At 51.9% G+C, this 21,706-nt stretch overlaps 1 long non-coding RNA gene across 1 annotated transcript; it reads right to left on the bottom strand.

Moving 5' to 3' along the window:
* Window positions 1-16,142: 16,142 nt before the first annotated feature.
* On the bottom strand, window positions 16,143-21,257 carry LOC147575301 (uncharacterized). Its single transcript, XR_015242696.1, has 3 exons — window positions 21,117-21,257; window positions 16,887-16,987; window positions 16,143-16,452 (listed from the first exon to the last, which is right to left on the bottom strand). It is a non-coding gene; the product is annotated as an uncharacterized LOC147575301 (long non-coding RNA).
* Window positions 21,258-21,706: the final 449 nt, after the last annotated feature.

Here is a 21,706-nt window from a genome sequence, read left to right as displayed (position 1 = left end):
AGGTTAGAGCATTCCAGGACCGGAAGGAAGGCACAGACAGGAAGGGGAACCAGCTTTCCGAATCCCCCTCGGGGCCCCAGCTTAGGGGACCAGGTCCAAGCCCAGCCTCCCTCCCCAGGGACCAGCCCCCACAGCTGTGCGGGACCTGGGTGTGAGTGACCTGGCTGTGACTGTGGTGTGCATCCTTCATCACCAACATGCTCCGGGGCTCTGCCCAGAGCCTAGTTCTCCACCCCGGAGGTGACCTCAGAGGAAGCAGGGCCAGCTGCAGAAGACAGCCTGTCCCCCGAGCCCCACCCTCACACGGAGACAGCTAGTTTCCAGAGGACTCTGGGCTCCCTTCTTTCCTGGGGAGACAGCCGATCAGTGGTTGCTAGGGGCTCGGGGCTTGGGTGCGGGTGAAATGTTTTTAGGGGGATGAAACAACGCTCAAGTCGATGTGGGGGCCTCAGCAGGCTCTCCCCAGCTCTTGGAAGGAAAGGGGAGAAGGAAGTTAGGGTAAAATCCCACAGAGCCCAGGCTCGCCAGTAAGCCTCTGACCCTGGAGAGGAAGAAGGCTCATGGGGCATCCAGGTGGTGGCAGGGAGTGACCCAACAGCCAGGACATCCGGGTACCCGACCTGTTCCCTGAGCCTCAGTTTCCCTATCTGTCAATGTGAGGCCGGGCTGGGATCGCCCCAGGCCTTCTTGTGTTGGCCCCTGAGCTCAACAACTGGCTGAAGATGTCCTCCCACCATATCCTGTGCCACTTCCCGTTTGCAGGCTTGAGACTTTTCCAGAAAGTCTGGTTATTTGTGAGGCCGCAGGAGCAAGGCCCTCGTCCAGACTAATAAAAACAAAAACCACATTCGGGGCACCTGGGTGGCTCAGTCGGTTGAGCATCCGACTTCAGCTCAAGTCATGATCTCGTAGTATGTGAGTTCGAGCCCCGAGCCCAGCTCTCTGCTGTCAGTGCAGAGCCCGGAGCCTGCTTCGGATCCTCTGACCTTTCGCTCTCTGCCCCTCCCCCGCTCACGCTCCCTCCACCCCTCCCTCAAAAATAAATAAAACATTTGTTTAAAAAATCACATTCTTGGAACAGCTGTGTGAAGCCTTCTGTTTGCACGCTTTTTTTCATCGCCTTCAACAACAGACGGAAAACTTTCTCCCTCAACCCTTCCCTGACTCAACGAACGTTCGCGGAGCCCCTACGGTGTGCCGGCCGAGCTAGGCAGTGACCCCGTCCGTCCCTGCCCTCAAGGACTTTACAGGCCAGCGGGGAAGCGGACCCGCCAACAGAGAATCGTAACTAAATCTGACAAGTCGTGGGGGAAGGCAGTGCCGTGTGGGCTGTGGGTTCACAGACGGGGGCTCCAAGCAGGCTCCAGGGTGACCCCAGCGACAATGTGTCAGGGATCAGACACATTTAAATATGACCCCCCCACTCTTTTGGGGCAGTTGTGAACATTCCCCAGGATAACACCTTTGACGCAGAAAGTACTCAGTTCGAGCTATCACAGTCTGCAAAAAAGGAACTAAAACAGTACTTTTTTTCTCCCAGTGACTGGGCTTTATTCAGGGAGCACAGAATCGGGATGAAAGAAAAGAAGGCCTTCAGCACTGTCCCCTGCCCACCCCTAGATGCAACGTGGAGGAAAGGGACAGTATGGGTCCCGTGCTGGCAGAGGGGGGCGGGGCCTGTGCCAGCAGCCAGCAGGTCCCCTGGGGACAGGACTTGCCTTACCCACTGGGTCCTGACAGGCGCAGCCCCTCTGGGGCAGGGAAAGCAGCAGGACAGCAGTGGCCCCAGGCCGGCCCGGGGAGGGCCCCTTGGTGCTTCCTTCCAGGGCGCTCGGGGGGCTGTGGTCGCAGCTTCCTTCCCCAGACTGACCCGGCACTCAGGGATCAGACCTGCCTCGCAGACAGCGAGAAGCCCATCGTGCATTACTATCTTTGTTCCTCTTTCCAATCCGCGTTAAGATGACTCTTCTGCTTCTTCCTTTCTTTTTCTTCTCTGTCGCTCTTGGCTGATTACCTCACTCCCCCTGTCTCTCTACCAGCATTTTAATGATTGCTCCGGATGTGTTCTTGCAAAGTGCATAGCTGTTGGTGCAGGTGCGTTTGTCTCGCCCGTGAGAATATCGCCTTCTGTCCCCTTCTCCTCTGCCCCTCTCCCCCCACCCGGCGCTCTTTTCCTGGGTTCCCTCCGAGTTGCTCTGGGGGCATCTCACTGGCGGCTTCCCAGCACTAGGTAACACTCCACGGTGTTTGCTTAGCCTGGGTCTCCCCGCGACCACCGCCCCGCGACCACCGCCCCGCTCCCGGAGTCACAAAGTCTGAGACTAAGACTGGGGTACTTTTTGGTCATTGGCTGGACGATCCCAGGAAGAGGAGGGAGGATGTCAGGAAGGAGGTGAGGGGTGGAGGTCACTGCGATAGGCTACTGGACCTCAATTCTGCTAGGACCTCCTGAATGTATAGAATGCCCCCCAGGACTGTCCGCTTGACCAATGGGGAGTGGGGACGCTGGAGTATTTCTCCCCCAGTCTCCACCGGACTCCATGGCTGAGAGGTCCACAGGGGATATGAAATGCGCCCATCTGGGATAAGGACCAAACATGCCTATATCAGACAAGGCCAAGAAAGACAGCATATGCTGGAGGCGGGGTCTCTTGGTGTGGGATGACAATTGAAGGGGCGCAAAAGGGATGTGGTGTGGGGCCCCAGAGGCGCCTGCTAGAGTCTGGCTCCCACGTGGACCTGTGTGCAACTCCTCCCACCATAAACACTGCTGTGATGAACATCCTCCAGGGTGTCCCTTTCCGGACCTTCTGCGGGGTCTCCCTGGCCTCTATGCCCAGGAGTGGAATCCCTGCGTCGTGGGGTATTTGTACATTTAATTTGGCTAAGTCCGCAGGTGGGTTCCCCACATCCTCACCAACGCTCTATATCCCTCAGTTTTCTCTCGTGTGCCAGTGCAGCAGGTGATACGCACTAACTCTACAATCGAATTTTTATATTGCACTGTATCAATGAATTTAGCAACAATCTAGGCAGATGCAAGGGCAGAAATCTACGGGAGAGAGGAACCCAGTGCCCACCCACGCACGAGGCGAGGCTTTCCAGAGGACCCCCAGAAGTAGAAAAGTGCAGGGACCCAGCGGGTGTGAATCGCCATCTTGCCCCCCCATCTGCACCTGGGCTTGGCGGGGGTGGGGGGCTGGTCTCCACTTTGCCTGCAGAAGGAAGAAGGCCTGTAATCGAGCCCGTGTCATTTGGGGTTTGCTGTTGAATGAGTCCATGGACACGTGATGAGGCCATAGGCTTGTGGTCTAAAACACACACACACACACACACACACACACACGCACACACGCACACACGCACAGCTCCAGACAAGGGAATGAAGACACCGTCACTTTCCTAATCTGAAAATCGTCTCTCGGTATTCCCTGGGAGGCTGTTTTTCAGGGAGAGGATGGAAAACTGCCTATTGATTCCCTTTGATCACGAACTGATAGATTTGCTGACCGACACCATAAAGCACAGACAAGCACACGGGAGCTGGAGGGTTCCCGGCAAACAGAGCACCGTCTCCAGGCAGGAGGGCGCTCCAGCTGGCTCCCCCTCATGCCCAGATTTGTGGGAATTCGGCAAGCCAGGTGCTCAACACAGCCACCATCGAATGGCCCTTTAAGTTAACTTACAATTACAGAAATCGTCTTACAAACAAAAGGTCAGGCAGACTCAAAACTCACGCTCCCTGGTTATTTTGTTACATTTTACTATCATCTACGATCTTGGGGTTGTTTACCCGCATTGGATCTGTGTGGGGGACATACCCTACTCAGGTGGGAGTCTTTCCCTTGTGGCAATTGACAGGCTCTACAAATCAGAGGGAGAATTTTTCTTTTTTTCTGTTTGAGAGCCGGTCTTGAAGCATTCACCAGCACAGGGCTGCCTAAAACCCACGCGGTGGCTAGAGACACAGGGTCCTTGCTGTGTGCGTGCCTGGCAGCAGGAAGCGCAAAGATTCCTTGCTTTCTCTGGGGATGTGGGCAGGGCATGATACACCTCGGTGGCTAGAGACACAGGGTCCTTGCTGTGTGCGTGCCTGGCAGCAGGAAGCGCAAAGATTCCTTGCTTTCTCTGGGGACGTGGGCAGGGCATGATACACCTCGCTCAGGTCCCATGTCAACCAGGTGGGGGAGAGGCGATCCCTCCCGGCTGCCAGGCCATCTATCCATCCGTCCTCCTCCTCCCCCGGCCCGGCCTCTGGGCAAAGAAAGGCCAGACATTATCCCGGCTGAATGTCCTCTCCTATAACCACATCTAACTGCCCTGTCTCGCTGGCCGCAGTCAGCAGCACAAGAATGAGGCGGCGTGTTTCCGTCCTGAGAATGACTCCCGATAATCGGGACTCCTACTTGCTATTTCTCTGCCCCCCTATTTTGCCCGAAAAATGCCTGGCGGTAATTGCCCACCCTGTGGCATGGAAAGGGAGCCTGTCCTTCTGCCGCTCGGACTCCCAATTGGGCTATTACGCCCGGCCCACTTTCTCTCAAATGGCCCTGTGTCGCTATGTTCGGCATTTCGAAGAGGGACTCATCTTTCTCACCTCTCAGACAGAAAGAAGAGAAGAGAGGAAAGCCCACCTTCTCTCTCTAGCAGGGGAGGCGGTGAGATCACGTCTCAGCCAGGCCCCCGGTTTTTTTCTTCTCAGTGAACAGCCCAGCTTCCTCGTTGTCCCCATTTCATGGATGCGGAAACCAAGGCTGGTAACCGATGGCACGGCTCAATCCCATGATAAAGGTGGGAGGCGAGGCAGAACCATGTTCGGATATTAACGGGCACTTAGACACTCTGACCCTGAAGCCCTTCCCACGTCATAAAACAAAACAACAAGTCAAAAACTAAATGCCCCCGGAGCTGCTTTTGCTGCAAAAAAAAATTTTTTTAAGTTTATTTATTTATTTATGGGGCGCCTGGGTGGCTCAGCAGGTTAAGCGTCCAACTTCGGCTCAGGTCATGATCTCAAGGTGCATGAGTTCGAGCCCCCCCCCCCACCCCCCCCGTCGGGCTCTCTGCTGTCACACAGAGCCTGCTTCGGATCCTCTGTCCCCCCCCCCTCTCTGCTTCTCCCCTGCTCATTCTCTCTCTCAAAAATAAACTTTTTTTTTTTAAAAAAAAGAAGATTGTAAGACAATTTTTAAATAAAGCTTATTTATTTTTGAAAGAGAAAGAGGGCGTGCCAGAGCGAGGCAGAGAGAGAGAGGGAGAGAATCCCAAGCAGGCTCCGCGCAGAACCCAGTGTGGGGCTCAAACTCACGAACCGTGAGATCACAGTTCTGAGCCGAAATCAAGAGTTGGCTGCTCAACCCACCGAGCCACCTGGGCGCCCCTTGCTGTGAAAATTCTCGAAAGGATTTTTCACATGTTCCTTTTGCAGTTTGGCTGTAAGGAAGTCACCCAATTGACAGCTGGCTAGGATTGCCCGGGGCCATCCTCGGAGAGTTCGGGAATACCTTGCCACGGGAGAAAAATCTGGACTAACACCGAAGGGGATGTTTGAAAACAGAACTACGTGGTCACAACAATTTTTGAAAGAGAAAGACAAAACTTGGGCGGGTGGTTAGTCTTGCTGGGAGGAAAGGGACTGGAATCAGGAAGGGAGCACCAGGTCAGTGAGCCTTACCAGTATTGTTCCAGACCTGGGGCGGTCCTCAGGTGTTCATTATATTACTGCAAAGGAGGGAAGCACGGGGGCGGGGTAGGAGAGGCAGGTCATGCACAGAAAGAACTAGAAAGCCTGGCTCCCTCACAAATGATCTTCATAGGCGATGAAATTTCTTAGGAATGTCCAACTGAGCCATTAAGTACAGCTGACTTAAGCTCCATTGTGGGGACTTGAAATTCTGCTTTGATTCAATTTTGAATTGGGTGTTTCCTTTCCTTATCTTGCAGCCCGCCCTTTTCCTCCGGGTCTCCAACATTTTCGGGAAAGCTCCAAAGCTCCAGCAAGGGCCCAGGCTCTGCCTCCGCCGGGATGCCCGGCTGGGATCCGCTGGGGTGCCCTGGAGAGTTGACGCAGAGCTGGAGGCAGAGGTTCGGTGCCCTCTCCCCGTCTCCCGGCAGCCTCCGGCTGCTTTCAGAAATGCTGACCAAGCCCATACCAGACCTCAGATGTCTCCATTGCCCCTGGCACGCTCACACGGACACGCGCTCGCACACGCTCTCTCCTTCCAGACACACGTGCCAGCACCCACGCCTGGCTTTTCCATCCGAGGAGGCCCAGGGTGCAGTCCGAAGCCTGGGGGCCTCCCCGGGCCTGGTTTCGGGGGTGGGGGGGGGGAGGAGTGGGGTCTAGTCCCAGAGGAGTCCCCCTCTTCCCCTCCTCCTTCTCTCCCCCACCCCCCTCCCCTCCCCCTCCGCCTCCCCCTCCCCCAGGGTCTCTGCAGGCCTCACTTGATGGTGAAAGAAATAGTTGGCTAGGATGTTAGGTCTTTGTTGGGGCGGACGAGGACGCAACATGAAAGGTCTGAGAAAGTGGAATGGGGTGTGTGGGGTGGGGGGTGTGCAGCGAGGGGAAGAGGACGGATTCTCCGTATCTAAAAGGGAATTAAAGTGCTTTTACTGGAGTGAAGAAATCAGCTGAAGAATGGCCCGGGAACAAAAGTAGAAAACCTGCGGACAAGCCCCGCTGAATAGGGCCCGATCCCCTTAAGTTTGTAAGCCCCCCTCCCCCGCCCCTTAAGCCTTCCTTCCTTGCTTCTGCCGAGAACAAACGCCGAAGGAGGAGAACACGGCGGGGGGAGGGGAGGGGGGGGCAAAACCAGGGGAGAAAAACCCTAAAATAAAAGGTAATCCCTCGGGCACTTTGCCCTCCTAGTGCCTACCAGGGATCTGATTAAAGGTCCCAGATGAAGCCATTCGGCTATTCACATGCAAGGAGCAGGATTTACAAGAAAAGAGAGAGGAAAGAATAGGCGAAGAGGAGAAAAGGGGAATTATTTGTGTCCCTTAATGCTTGTTAAGTACTCCTCTTTGCTGCACACCAGACAAGACAAGGCTCAGAACTCGCAGAGAAATCTTGTGCAACCCACCCCCCGCCCCTGCGGCCTCCCTTGAGCCTCCCTTGAGCCTGAGGCCGGACTCCGCTACACACGTAAGTACACACACGCACACGCACACGCGCGCGCGCGCACGCACGCACGCACACGCACACGCCGCCGTGAGCGCAGCCGCCAGGCCAAGCCAGCCTGGCTAAAAGAGGAGCAATTAACCTCCTGTCCCTCGCTGACAGTGATCTAATCAAACCAGCCCTCCCTGACTCCTGCTCTGTGCCCCAGAGCCAGGACGCCTCCTGGGACGGGAAAATGAGAACCGGGGGTGAGGAGACACGAGTCCCGAGGGGCAGTTGAGGCTTCCCAGTGAGACTCAAGAAGCTGGGTGAGGTTCCTGCCCTCACCCCTCCTTCTCCCCACAACCCCTGGTTTCCCCAAAGTTGCTCAGAGATCCCGCCCCAGGACCTTTGCTCATACCTGGAGTGCCATTTCCTCCCCTCGTGGCAGAGCCACCTTGCAGCTCAGGCTGGGGGAACTATCCCTAACTGACCCACCCTGTTTCCCAGAACGCCTCCCGTTTCTTTGTCCTTGGCTCTCAAAAGACCTTGTAACCAGGTAATGACACATTTATTTCTCGGTGCGTTTGATCAACATCCGTCTCCCCTACTAGAGTATCAGCCATGTGAAGGTAAGAACTGTGGCCGCTTATGCCCCCTGCGTGGGACCCCAGGGCCTGGTCCGGGTCTTGGCCCTGAGAAACTGCTCTTAGGTTCTCGCTGAATGACTGACGGACTGAATGAACGAATGGGTGAACAGGGAAGAGGCCAGCACAGGGCTGACTTCTCCACCAGGCACCGTAGACACAGTCCTCGGGGCCCACACAATTTTTCACGTTAATTTTTTTTTTTTACATCAAAAGGAAAAACGAATGTAATGATATTGTGCATGTAATACAAAATCCAGCCCGGGTTATATGCCTTTATACCAACATAGTCAGAAGATGTAATTTTAATTTTTTTTTTTTTTTTAAATGGATGAAAGTTCATAACGCAGCTCTGGGCCACAGGAGACCAATGAAGCAAAGGCAAGGGCACTGGAACTCTGGGGTCCTCTTTCCACCGTGGTGGAGGGCGTGGACGGTTCAAGGTCACATGGGTATCTTCCACTCATGTATTTACTCATTCAACAAACATTAGGTGTCCACCGTGTGCCAGGCACTGTCCTGGGCTCTGGGGACACAGCAGTGAGCAAACGGGATGAATATCTATGCCCTGCCGGAGCTCACGGTCTGGTGACAGGGGCAGGTATTGGACAGATGAGCACAAAGAAAGATGTAGTCACAAGCCGGGGTAAGTGCACAGAAGGTTCTGTGACCCAAAGGAAGCCCAGGGATTTGCCAGAAGGAGACAGAGAAGACTGTTCAGGGTGGAGGAAAACGGATGAGGAAGGGCTTGGGATTGGAAGGAATGGGACCCACAGATGGGGCTGGGAGCCACCTGAGAGAGAGGTTGAGGGACAGGGACAAGGGCAGGGGCTGGAGCATGAAGTCAGGCCACAAGTTGGCCAGGCCACCTTCTGAGTGCCTGAAGGACCCTCCCTCGCTGGGCCAGCAAAGGTAGCCAAGGAGACCCCCATCGTCTTCGACTTCCTCTCTCGGCCAAGGAAGGCCACCCAATAAGGTTGGCTCTGGCTAATTCCTAGAAGATGCGTATGTGTTATTATTGCTGGGTCAGTGACCGTTCTCCGTGTTCAAGTGGGTTCGTGTGTCTGTGTTATGTTATGAATTCTTTTTGAGTGAAAACAATATGGTTCCCATTAATGATTTATTTCCGGGAGCATGGCACCATTTTTTTCGGAACCCAGTCAAGACAGAGCCACTAAAAATCAGGATTCCATATTTTAGAGCCACTCAATTTATGACAAAGGCAAGTTTATCTGGTAATAAAATAGATGAGGGGGGAGAAGAGAGAGAGAGAGAAAGGTGGGAGGGTGGGAAATTGGGGGGTACAAGAGACACTTCACAGTGTATCAGGATGTCAGTCCTGGCAGTGTTTTTTTGTTTTTGTTTTGTTTTAAATATTTATTTGGGGGAGTTGGGCAAGGGCAGAGAGCGAGGAGAGAGAGAATCCCAAACAGGCTCTGAGCTGTCAGCGCAGAGCCCGACGCGGGGCTCAGTCTCATGAACCATGAGATCCTGAACTGAGCCAAGATCAAGAGTTGGGCGCTCTGGACGCCTGGGGGGGGCTCAGTCGGTTGAGCGTCCGACTTCGGCTCAGGTCATGATCTCACAGTCTGTGAGTTCGAGCCCCGCGTCGGGCTCTGTGCTGACAGCTCGGAGCCTGGAGCCTGCTTCGGATTCTCTGTCTCCCTCTCTCTACGCCTTCCTCTGCTCCTGCTCTCTCTCTCTTCTCTTAAAAATATATAATAAACATTAAAAAAAATTACGAAGAGTCGGGCACTCAACCAACTGAGCCTCCCAGGCGTCCCTGGCACCAGTTTTTAACATATTATATTTCTTATTACAAAACCAATGGTCATTATAGAAAACGAGACTATCCAGGGGAATGGGGAAGGGGAGGAAGTCTCTAGAAAGCTTTCTAAATCACACTACCCAGAGAAGCCAGGAATATTTCCTTCCGGCTTTTCTTCCATGCAGACATATCCAGGTTTTACCTTATTCTTATAAAATCTTGGACCCTGCTTTCATCACTTCGTATAAAAAAGCCTTTATGTCAAACTTATTTTGTCTTATTTCAAAACTCTTCTTAAATGATATTTTTGAATCTGTAGTGATGTATTTTACTGATTCTAAGTACAGAAAAGCACCAAAAAATTTACTTCCGATCCCATTCACTAGAGTGAATCATTAGTGACAATGTATTGTAATGCTTATGTTTTGCCTGTGTGTGTATATACATTTTTATAAATCCTTATTCATATGTAAAGTGCTGTATCTTTTTCTCTTTTGCATTCAGTGGCTGTAAAGCAGTCCGTCCTAACCAGACCTCCGCTGAAAACTGTTTAGATCATTCCTGGTGTTTTAAATATCATGAATAATAAAATGAAAGTCTTCCTATGTATGATATTGTCTGCATTTCAAATTATTTCCTTGGGGTAGATTCCTAAACAATAACAAAACAGTCCACACCCCACGACTCCCCTTGGTAGGGGCGCCCGGGTGGCTCAGTCGGCGAAGCGTCCGACTTCGGCTCTGATCATGATCTCGCGGTTCGTGGGTTCGAGCCCCGCGTCGGGCTCTGTGCTGACAGCTCGGAGCCTGGGGCCCGCTTCGGATTCTGTGTCTCCCTCTCTCTCTCTCTGCCCCTCCCCTACTCATGCTCTGTCTCTGTCTCTCAAAAATAATTTTAAAAGTTGAAAAAAAAAAACCAAATTCTCCAACTATCAAAATACCAGAAGAACTGGTCTGAGTGTCCTCTTACTGGGTTTCTTAATCCTGAAACAGCTTTTATTTCTTGTACTTTTCCATATTTCTAATGATTAAAGCCGCATCTTCTTTTAAGTGTCCTTTTTCCTTTTTTTCCATTTCTTTTCGTTTCTGCTTCCCTATTAGAAATAGTAAGTCTCATTTATTTATGTTTTCCATGCGTTCGCTCATTTGTTACTATTTTACATTTATTGCAGAGTCCGTACTTAGCTTAGCACACTCATGGTAAGTGTGCTCATGAATTCTAATCCATACACACCCACATCACCACCACCGGATGCAGATGTAAAATCTTCCAGTTCCCATAAGGCCTCCTGTGCTTCTTGGCTGTCGATACCCCTGCGCTCAGAGGCACCCCGGTTGATATGGCCGCTGTTCTGACTTCTGTTTCCATCTAGTTGTTTGGTCTATTTTTTTTTAACTTTTAAAAAATGCTTATTTATTTTTTGAGAGAGCGTGCAAGCTGGGGAGGGGCAGGGAGAGAGGGAGACACAGAATCCGAAGCAGGCTCCAGGGTCTGAGCCATCAGCACAGAGCCCGACGCGGAGCTCAAACCCACGAACCACGAGGTCATGATCTGAGCCGAAGTCGGACGCTCAACCGACTGAGCCGCCCAGGCGCCCCTGGTCTATTCTTGAACTTCATGCGAGTGGGCTCATGCAGTACGTTCTCATTTGAGTTTCTGGCTTCCTTCCCCCCGCCCCTCCCCCCCACACCCCCTAGAATAATGTCTGCAAGATTCTTTAGTGGTCTGGTTATGCATATAGATGCAGTTACTCTTTTCAAACTTATTCAAACCTGAATCCTTTGCCCTCGACCCAGCATCCAATGGGTTTACCTCTATACCTTCTCCTGGCCTCCCCTGAACCCCACCCACCCCCCCAGGCTAAGCGGCCATCATTGCTCACCTGGATGGTTGCAGGTGCTTCCTCTCTGGTCCGACCACCTCCACTCTGCCCTCCCACCCTCACTCTCTTTTCCACAAGGCAGCCAGATCAACGTCTCAAACACAAATGCAATCAAGCCATCCCCTGGCCTGCAGATTTTCGTTGGCTCCCCTCCCCACCCCCCCCCCCCACATCCTGGCCCCAAGGCCCCGTGAATCCGGCCCTTGCTCTCTCAATCCCATCACACCCACTTTTCTGTGTCCTCCGCGAGTCACCCAGTGAACTCCTTTTATTCATCACAGCCGCCACGTTACCTGGCAAAGCCTTCCAGAACACACACACACACACACACACACACACACACACACACACGTGCATACACACCCCAGCCCTCACCACTATTCTGTTTCCCAATTTACCACCTCTGTATATTCCCCGCCTACGTTTATCAGAGTCCATAATTACATACCTGTGTGTATATTTTATTAAATCTGTCCCCCCCCCCCCCCCCGCTCCGTCATAAACTCCTAAAGGCAGAGTCTGGCTTTTTTGGTCCCAGCCACATTCCAGAACATCCCGTAGGCCTTTGGGCACCAAATATTTTGCTCAAAAAACACTCCCTTTCCCCCAAACCTGGTGCTTAACCCCTCTCTCATTCTGTAGTCCCAGCTGAGCCTCTCCCTGACGGTACTGTGCTGCCTTTCTGGTCTCTGTGTCTGCCTCCACGGGAGCGTGACGGCCCCGTGCATGTGACAGGTAACACCTTGTCACCTCCAGGCAAGTCATGAGACTTCTCTCTCCCTCGGTCTCATTTTCCTCACCTGAAAAATGGGGCCCAAATCCTTACTTTGGCTTACTCGGGGAAAAAAAATAAGTCGGATCACGAGGCAGAGAAGAAAAGTAACAAAACAGGCCACGAGCCTTAGGCGTCTAGCAGACGCGAGTTCAAATCTCAGCCCCGTCCCTTAACAGCTGTGTGATCTGGGCCAGGTGAACTCCTCTCTCTGAGCCTCTCTGTTCACTTGTCTGTAAAACAGGCAGAGGAAGAGTGCCAGAAGTAGTAACGATACATACGTAGCAAAGACTTGATAAACCAGTGACTGTGAGTGTTAAAATATAGTTTAAGGAGGAAACGTAGTCTCAGGAAGGGCCATCTGAGCTTGGGTATCTGTGATAAAAATATCAGGACCTTGATACCCAACACGCTTCGTGTTCGTATACTGGGCACTTTGTACACATCCTCCTAGGCACGTGCTTGGGTTAAATCCATTAATATTTAATGAGAACTGACCAGGTGCCAGGCACCGCTCCGGGTTCTGAGGAGACGGCAGTGAACAAGACACACGAGGCCCTCTGTCGTTGTGAGTTCGCAACCAGTCATCCCCACGCTCAGGATTCCCACCGTGTTGACTTCAGGTCACCACGGCCACCCCCAGGTCAATCAAAGCACACACCTCCGTGGAACACACAGCACCTTGGGCTTTGAAATGCATGTTTTGGGGATCGGAGGATGGGGACAGGGATTGATATCCAAGACCCCTCAACTCTACTGCCCTGTAAGGTCTTCTGTATAAAGAGGAAGGAAAAATGAAACAGGAGTCTGGAAGAGACAATCAGGCGCATGAAATGGAGGTAGGTGCCCTCCCCACAAACCAAGGACACACACACACACACACACACACACACACACACACACACACACCTACCTCAATTATACCTCAGGAAGCAGAGCTAATGGAAGCTAGATTGATTCAAAGATAACAATTAGGGAACAATTTTAATCCCCGCTGTGATTGAGACACACAGTTTATTTTTAATTTGTATCCATAATAAAAAATAATAATTAAAAGGGCCGGCAAATTGCAGCTTTTGCCGCAAAATTAGATTGACAATGCCCACCTTCACCCCTGCAGGAACGAGGCCGGCTCTCCCGCCTCCCCTCCCTTCTGCGGGCACATTCCCAGCATGACTTGCTCCAGCGCGGAAGCCACGGACCCCGTTTTAAATATAGAGATTCGTTAATTACAGGAGGTGGGACGTGAACTTTCTTTAGCATCTACTATGTGCCGGGAGCGATGCCAAATACATTACACGGATTATTTCACTTAACCCTCACAGCATCCTGTGAACGGGGAACCCCGGTTTCCTCTCCTTTCACGGGGGAAGATTTGCAGAGACCCCCGGCCACTTGCTGGAGGTCACACAGGTCATACAGGACAAGGCTGGGTCTGATCCAAAATCCGCTTGGCCAGACTCACCGCTCCCGTGCCCTTCCTGGGGGTGGGTGTCACGTGCTTGCCTTCCTCGACCAAGGCGCTGCCTCACCCACGACAGAATTTGTCCCCATAGTCCAACTCCAAGCGTGGAGTCTGACATCAAAGGGCCGGCTCTGAGTCTCTGGCCGGTGCCCTGATATGGGGCGGGGCGAGTGAGTCAAGTATCATGAAATAATTTAGGGGAGAAGAAAGGGAGGAAGAAGACGGGGAAGAGGAGCAAGGAGGAGAAAGATAAACAGAAGGAAGAGAAAGAAGAAGAAAAAAAGAATTGGGAAGAGAAGGGAGATGGGGAGGGGCAGAGGGGAGAGGAAGGGGAAAGGGAAAGGGAGCGTGAGGGAGGAGGTAAGGGGGAAGGGGAGAGAGACAGAGGGGAGAAAGAAGGGGTGAGGGAGGGGAGAAGGAAGCCCCTCTTCTTTGGCACACTCCCCTAATCCTGCAAGTTCGGCATGCCTGGCGCAGAGGCTCCCTCCTCCATGAAGTCCTCCATAACGTTACTCCCTAACTGAAAATAGCTCCTGTCCCTGATTTCCCATGCAGTTGGCGTCTTACCTCCGGCTACATCTGTCTTGTGGTTATTCGTGCACCTGTCCACCCCCCCCCCGACACACACACACACACACACACACACACACACACACACACACTAGCCTGGGAGCTCCCGAAAGCTACAGACCCATCTGTACACCCTCCTGGGGTGCCCAGCTCTCTTGGGGGCCCTTTTCTTTCTTCCGGCCACCTTCCTCCTTAGCCCCATCTCCCCTCTGATCAAACTGTTTTCTTGGAAGGGACCGGAGAGGGCAGTGAACTACTCAACAACCGCGGCAGAGAAATCTTGCCGATACCTCTGCAATAATAAAAATGGTTCCCAGGCGGGGAGCAGCGCTCCTAGCGGAGCTGTGAGATGCCACGTGACGTCGTGGCACAGCTCTGCCACTTGCCAGCCCCGGGACCTCAGCCCATCCCGTACCCTTCCGCTGCCTCAACTTCTCCTCCGTCACAGGGCTGTCGAGAGTATTGAGCGAGATGATGCATTTCTGGCATTTAAGACAGAGCCTGGCACGTAGCGCGCGCTCAGTAAAAGGCAGGTCACTCCCATCGTTATTAGGAACAAGGGCTATTAACTCGGTTTCCAGAATGAAAGCAGCGATCATCTCTTCTCGAGTGTTTCCTGGGCCAAGTTCTGTGCGACGTTGCTTTCAACTTCGGAACCTGATTATTAGTAATCCGTTCGACAAATTTTCCCAGCCGGTCAGCCCCAGAGCGAGACTAGATCCCAGCCACCGTAACAGGACCAGGGTTCTTGTCCCGAGAGACATGAAAGAGAAATGCCGGCTGGGATGACCCCAGGAGATCCCCAGAAACCCTAGGGTTTCCCCCAAGAAGGGCTCCTTGTCCTGGCCTGTTGGGAGGTGTCCAGTTTGACCTCTCTCCTTGCTATTGGAGAATCCGAAGTCCCTCCCAGATCCTCAGAAGCAGACGGGGGTGGGGCCAGAGGGCCCACAGCATCCCTTAGAAAGCACCAACTTCATCAGGACTCCTGCCCACTAATTAATTCAGACCCAAGGTACTGGTTGTAGCACCTTTCCAGGATTCCTCAAGTCCTGGTCCCAGATCCAAGCCCTGCCCCGGCCTCCATCAGCACGGAAGTGTGTGCTCTGAATTCCATCCCCCTTCCCGAGGCTCCCCGGGCAACGGAGGACACCAGCCACTGTGTGTTCCTCAGGGCCCCAGCTTAGAAGGGGCACCAGATCGCTCCCAAAACAAGGCAAAAGTCTCCCCTTTCACACCAGCGTGAAGAAGTCTCCGTGTATGAATGAAGCAGACGTCCGCCTCCTACATCTGATTCTGGGAGCACAGGATTGAGGTTCACCAAGCTAACGTCCCTTTACTAGGAAGCCAAGGTCAAGTTTGGGAGGCAAAAGATCAGGCCGGTCTTGGGTCTGGTAGGAAGAGCCCAAGGAAGTGCAGGCGTTTGGTGGTTTGAGAGACCGGAGTGGAATCACTCAGCCCCTCGGGCAGGTGACTTCACATCTGCACGGAAGGGGCCTGGCCAATGCTTGGTTGGCACCTGCAAAGGTCAGTCTGTGTAGCCCCCCTCCTTTCCTCACACCCGCCCCTATAGACACCCTTCTTCCTCATCCAGTCGCCTAAAAACTAATGGCCTTGCTCTCCCTCGCAACCATCATCTTCGGGGAGGAGTCATTTCATTGATTACCACTGCAGTGGATAGATTCATCTGAGCCATTAAATCGCCATTTTTGCAGGTCAAAAGCAGTCAAATACAGGCGATTTCATACCACAACAGTAAATGCCCTGAGACTTCTCACTCAGCCTTTCGAGAAACAAGATGTAGATTCGTATTTTTGCAAAGGCCGCCTCGGCCAATTATCGGACGAGGGGGAAGCGGGAGAAGGACTCCCCACCCACGATACGATTTGCAGACCACATAACCCCAAGCCCCCCACCCCCACCCCGACGCCCACGTCCTCGAAGACAGAGGCTGGCTATTCAGCCATTTTTGAAGGAGAAAAAACATATTCTTCTCACACTTGGCAACAAATTGGCTTAAATAATCTGCGTCACCGTCCCTTGTCTCCTCTGCTAATCATGTTGGTAAATGGTTGGGTTTTTTTTTCTCCCCTGTGGCCGCTGCTGCTCGGGAGGAGGGGGATGATGGGAGCAGGGTGGGGGACGGGAGGAGGAGAATGTTTCGTGATAGATGACCGATTCAAGAATGCCTTTGATATTCTCGGTTAACTCCCTCGCAGACACGGAGAACTGGATTGGTCAGACAGCTCCCCCTGCGTGGCACAAACAAGAAACATTAATTAAAAATAATTGCTACCCCCTCCCCAGAATTAAGAGTGTGATGTGCAGATTCGTTTTAAGAAAGGTAATTTGATGCCAATAAATGACAATTATAAAAACTTCATTACAGTCAAGAGCAATCTATCTACCATTGTCCTAATTACACATTGTAGGAATAATGAATGCTAATGATTTAATGTACCATAATTACCACGATTGAAAAATAAAATATAATAATCGCCATCGTTATTGTTATCGATAATACAGATATTTTGGCACGGCCGATCTCCACGTGAGGCTGAGATAAAATTTGGGGGGTTTTTTTTGCCCCCCAACTAGAAACACCCCCTTCTCCCCGCCCCGCCCCCCGACATACCCCCATCCCCATACCCCCCATCATTATTAAGACAAGAAATCTACAGCTCACAATGGAAATGCTTTGCTTCTCCCGGAGGGTCAGAGTTGATGGGTTAAATCCAATCTCCTGTCCCGTGGCCAATAGATCACCTTTGGTTTCTTCCTGAGTATCTTTTGAGGTAGGAAGGAAGGAAAAAGCAATTATTCTCACGTGGAGCCAGGGTTGCATTTTGGCTGGTCACTCTCAAGTTCTTTTATGAAAGTATCCATGGCTTCTGATTGCAAAGAGAAAACAGCCAAATTTTCCAGCCAGATATTCACAATGTCATGTTGTGGCGGGGATTAGGGGCTCTGGAGCCAGGCTGCCCAGGGTTCGAGTCCTGGCCCCACCACCCACCAGCTGTGGGGACTTTAATTAAGCCTTTCAACATGTCTGCGCCTGGGTTTTCTCCTTAGAAAATGACACTTAAAATAGTTCCTACCTGAGGCTTTCATGGCTCTACGTTTAAGACATTTAAGACATTTCCCGTCTTTCTTTCCCGCCACTCTCCATCATGCACATCCCCACGAGTCAATTCATCATTCTCTAAGGATGGTCCCCACACCCCTTTCTCCCCATCTTTGCTCCCCCAGGAGTTGCCTTCCCCCCGCTCAGCCTAGGGAGGGTCCGCTGCCCTTGGACCCACCCCCTCCCCCACAGCTCCTCCCGTGACTTCTGCCACACCTCTTGCGTGTCTGTCAATCTAATCTCTTGTCCTTTCCGCTCCAGGTCAAAACTCTCCATTTCTAATCTCGGCGTTGCCTTCCCATCACCCCGAGATAACCAAGTACGTTCACGTACTTCTGTTTTGTCTCTCACATAGAATTTTAAACCTAACTCTCCCACTGTATATAGACTTGGGGAACAGCAAATGACCTCAGCGAGTAATTATCATCTGCTTGTTACATGCCAGAGGTTAAGCATTTTACTAGTGTTATTTTATCGAATCCTGGCAACATCCTCCACAGTAGGTGTTATCGGCAGCTGTGTTGTATAGATGGGAAAACTGAGGCTCACGGAGTCTAAGACTTTCCAGACACCACACAGCCCGTGTGTGGGCAAAGCCAGGGTTCAAGCGAGGCATCTGGGCTTTGGAGCCCACATCCCACTCCTTGCCTTTCAGTGGGTATTTCATCAAGGGGCGGGGGGTTTCGACGTTTTTAAATTATTTTAATAATGGACACAGCAATCGATCCTATGCACATAGCACTGTTTATTTTTATCCTGCGATTGGACATTTTGTTTGCATCTGATTTTTCACCCCAATAAACAATTCTCTGGGGTCCATCCTTGTCCACAAAGCCTTGCCCACATTCTGAATTTTTCCTTACGCGACCTTCGTGACCGGGTGCTGTGTGTCGTGACTTTTCCTTGTCGGCGGCTCGGTTTTGCTAAATTCCTGTAAATAGTGCCGAGTTGGGCTCCCGGCACAGAGCTAAGTCACTGGGAGTCAGAGGTGCCTTTTTGAATCTTACCTTTGAGCTGCCTTAGGGCAATTCTGGAGCAGCCTTTAATCTAGGGATAATTTATCACCACTTTTAAGGCAATACTCTTTCTGAGGCTCGTACCTCATGCCCTGTCTATTGTGGGGTCTTTTCACTCTGGCCAAAGGGAAGAGATTCTCCCCCTACGTAAGACCCAGACATTGTTCTCTGCTCTATTTAAGGGTTCTTCCTTCCCTTGGCCTCCAAAAGTTTCCTCTCTCACGTGCACAGACCTAAAGACCTGAGGGCAGGCCTCTGCAGGTTTCTGGAAGTTTCTCCCCATGAAGATCTCTCTTCTCAAGCGCTCTGTCCCACAGATGCCAGCCATCTTGGAATCCCCGAACTCTGGTCTCTGCCTTGAGTTGGGCTGAAGAAACCACCCAATTCTTTGGCTTTGCCTTCCCCTGCGGCCCAGCAACTCTCATCAGACTTATCTCGGTTGCTTTTTTCTCTTGGGGAGCAGAGACCGGGGCTGCCTAGTGCCCAACATCTGAAACTGTTGTTATATGTTATCTGGTTTGCCAGTTGCTTAGGGCAGGACAGTCATTCTTGTCTCTAATGAGTCTCCCTTTCTTTTTTATTTTTTATTTATTTTTTCTTTTTTTAGTGTTTATTTTTGAGACACAGAGAGCGAGTGGGGGAGGGGCAGAGAGAGGGAGACACAGAATCCGAAGCAGGATCCAGGCTCTGAGCTGTCAGCACAGAGCCCGACGCGGGGCTCGAACCCACAAGCCGCGAGATCATGACCTGAGCCGAAGTCAGACATTTAATTAACTGAGCCACCCAGGTGCCCCTCTAACGTGTCTCCCTTCCTTGAAACAGAAGCTTAGTTCCAGCATTTCTGAGAGTTTGGGTAAGAGTAATTATATATAGTGGGTGCCTTCTCCCTCAAACCACCCCTCCAAAACTTATCTTCCTCAGCTAATATTTAAAAATTATTTATCACGGAGGGATTCTTGCTCTCTCCCTCTCTCTCTGCCCCTCCCCCACTCACACTTTTTCTCTCTCTCTCAAAGTACATAAACTTTAAAACAATAAAAATAGGGGCGCCTGGGTGGCGCAGTCGGTTAAGTGTCCGACTTCAGCCAGGTCACGATCTCGCGGTCCGTGAGTTCGAGCCCCGCATCAGGCTCTGGGCTGATGGCTCAGAGCCTGGAGCCTGTTTCCGATTCTGTGTCTCTCTCTCTCTCTGCTCCTCCCCCGTTCATGCTCTGTCTCTCTCTGTCCCAAAAATAAATAAACGTTGAAAAAAAAAATTTTAAAACAATAAAAATAAAAATTATTTATCATGGAACATAAACATAGAGGAATTAAAAAAAACACTCAAAAGAGGGGGCCAGGGCTAAGTTAGGTGAGGGGATATGACACAAAGGAGACAGCCACGGTTGGGATGTAGGAGTCAAGCAGGTCAACTTGTCTGCTCTGACAGGTCTTAAGATTGCTCAAAGCTTGAGGCTTTATGGTAAAGTTTATGTGCTGGCTTTTGTTTTTTTTTAAATGCATATTCTCAGGTCCTGCCTCAACCCTACGTAGGGATCAAATGCCAGGACTCAGGTCCCACGTAGAATCTGCCTTTTCTTCATGTCCTCCCCCAATGCCTCAGACGTACGATAAACTGAAAGAATATGGCCACCGGGAGGGTCACACATTTGGCCCCAACTGGTAAGTTAGTGGCAGGACTGACCTTGGAAACAAGACCACTGACTTCCCATTCTGGTCTCCTTCCCACTGGTGGTTGCTGTCAGCCCTCCCTCCCTGAACATCGGAATCGCCTGGCAGCTTTGAAAAGGTTGATGCTCAGGACCCTCGCCTAGAAACTCAGATTGGATCCGTCCGCGATGGGACCTGGGCACCTGGACCTTCTCAACGTCATCCAGGCGATTCCAGGGTGAGCCTGGACTAAGGCACGGGCTCTAACCCAGGCATTGGCCAAGGCCTGAGACCCCGAAATGCTGAGGTCTCAGCCCAAGTGCAATCTCAACCCCTCTCATCAGGATCGTCTTTAAATTTTTTTTTTAACGTTTTATTTATTATTGAGAGACAGAGAGAGACAGAGCATGAACAGGGGAGGGGCAGAGAGAGAGGGAGACACAGGATCCGAAGCAAGCTCCAGGCTCCGAGCTGTTAGCACAGAGCCCGACGTGGAGCTCGAACCCACAAACCGCGAGATCATGACCCGAGTCAAGTCGGACGCTTAACCGACTGAGCCACCCAGGCGCCCCACATCAGGATGGTCTTTAAAAGGCAATGAACGGGGCGCCTGGGTGGCGCAGTCGGTTAAGCGTCCGACTTCAGCCAGGTCACGATCTCACGGTCCGTGAGTTCGAGCCCCGCGTCAGGCTCTGGGCTGATGGCTCGGAGCCTGGAGCCTGTTTCCGATTCTGTGTCTCCCTCTCTCTCTGCCCCTCCCCCGTTCATGCTCTGTCTCTCTGTGTCTCAAAAATAAAAATAAAAAACGTTGAAAAAAAAAATTAAAAGGCAATGAACAAAGAAACTCTGCTTTGGTGATGACAGTCCTTTTCCAACTTTAGTGAGCATAGAGATCTCCTGGGGAGCTTGTGAAGATACAGATTCCTTGGCCTTGACCCCAGAGATTCCGATTTGGTAATCTCAGGGTAGGCCCCAAAAGTTCGCATTTCTTATTTTTATTTATTTATTTATTTATTTTTGAGGGGGGGAGGGGGAGAGAGAGAGAGAGAGAAAGAGAGGGAGAGAGGAGAACCCCAAGCAGGCTCCACACTGTCAGCGCAGAGCCTGATGGGGGGCTTGAACTCACCAGCCGTGAGATGGTCACCCAAGCCGAAATCAAGAGTCGCACGGACTGAGCCACTGAGGGGCTCCAAGAATTTGCATTTCTAACAAGCTCTGGAAGGCTGCTGATGCTGCTGGCCATGAGGGAGCACCTCGCTTGGAGAACCGCTGAGCTATGGGAGGAAAAGGCACTGAAAGGGCAGACCTGAGCTCCACCAGTGACCGGGTGGGCTTAGGCAAGCCCCGCTCCTGTCTGTCACACGGCCTCCATACCACCTCCAACGCAGCCTTGCGGCTGCCTTGTGGATCACCCCCCACTCTGATCTGGCAGCTCCTCCACCCTGAATCCCCATTCGCCTCCCCAACATCACCTCCTAACCATGCCCCGATCTGCAGCACCCACACAGGGTCTCACAAATCCTGGAACCCTGTGCGTCCGGGAGGATCACCCACGACCACCACACTACCACCCTCGTCATCATCATCACCATCGTCGTCATCACCCTCATCAATAGGCACACACTGTTTTGTTCACCTCTGTGTCTGCAGAGTCTTCTGGAACGCTTCATCCATAGTAGGTACTCAAAACCCACTCGTTAAGTGCATCAATGAACA

This window comes from Puma concolor, chromosome D3, assembly GCF_028749965.1.
Source record: "Puma concolor isolate L17-30 chromosome D3, mPumCon1.1.hap2, whole genome shotgun sequence".
NCBI classification, from domain to species: Eukaryota; Metazoa; Chordata; class Mammalia; order Carnivora; family Felidae; genus Puma; species Puma concolor.
The sequence above is the reverse complement of the archived record's forward strand: the minus strand, read 5'-3'. Positions and strand labels throughout refer to the sequence as shown.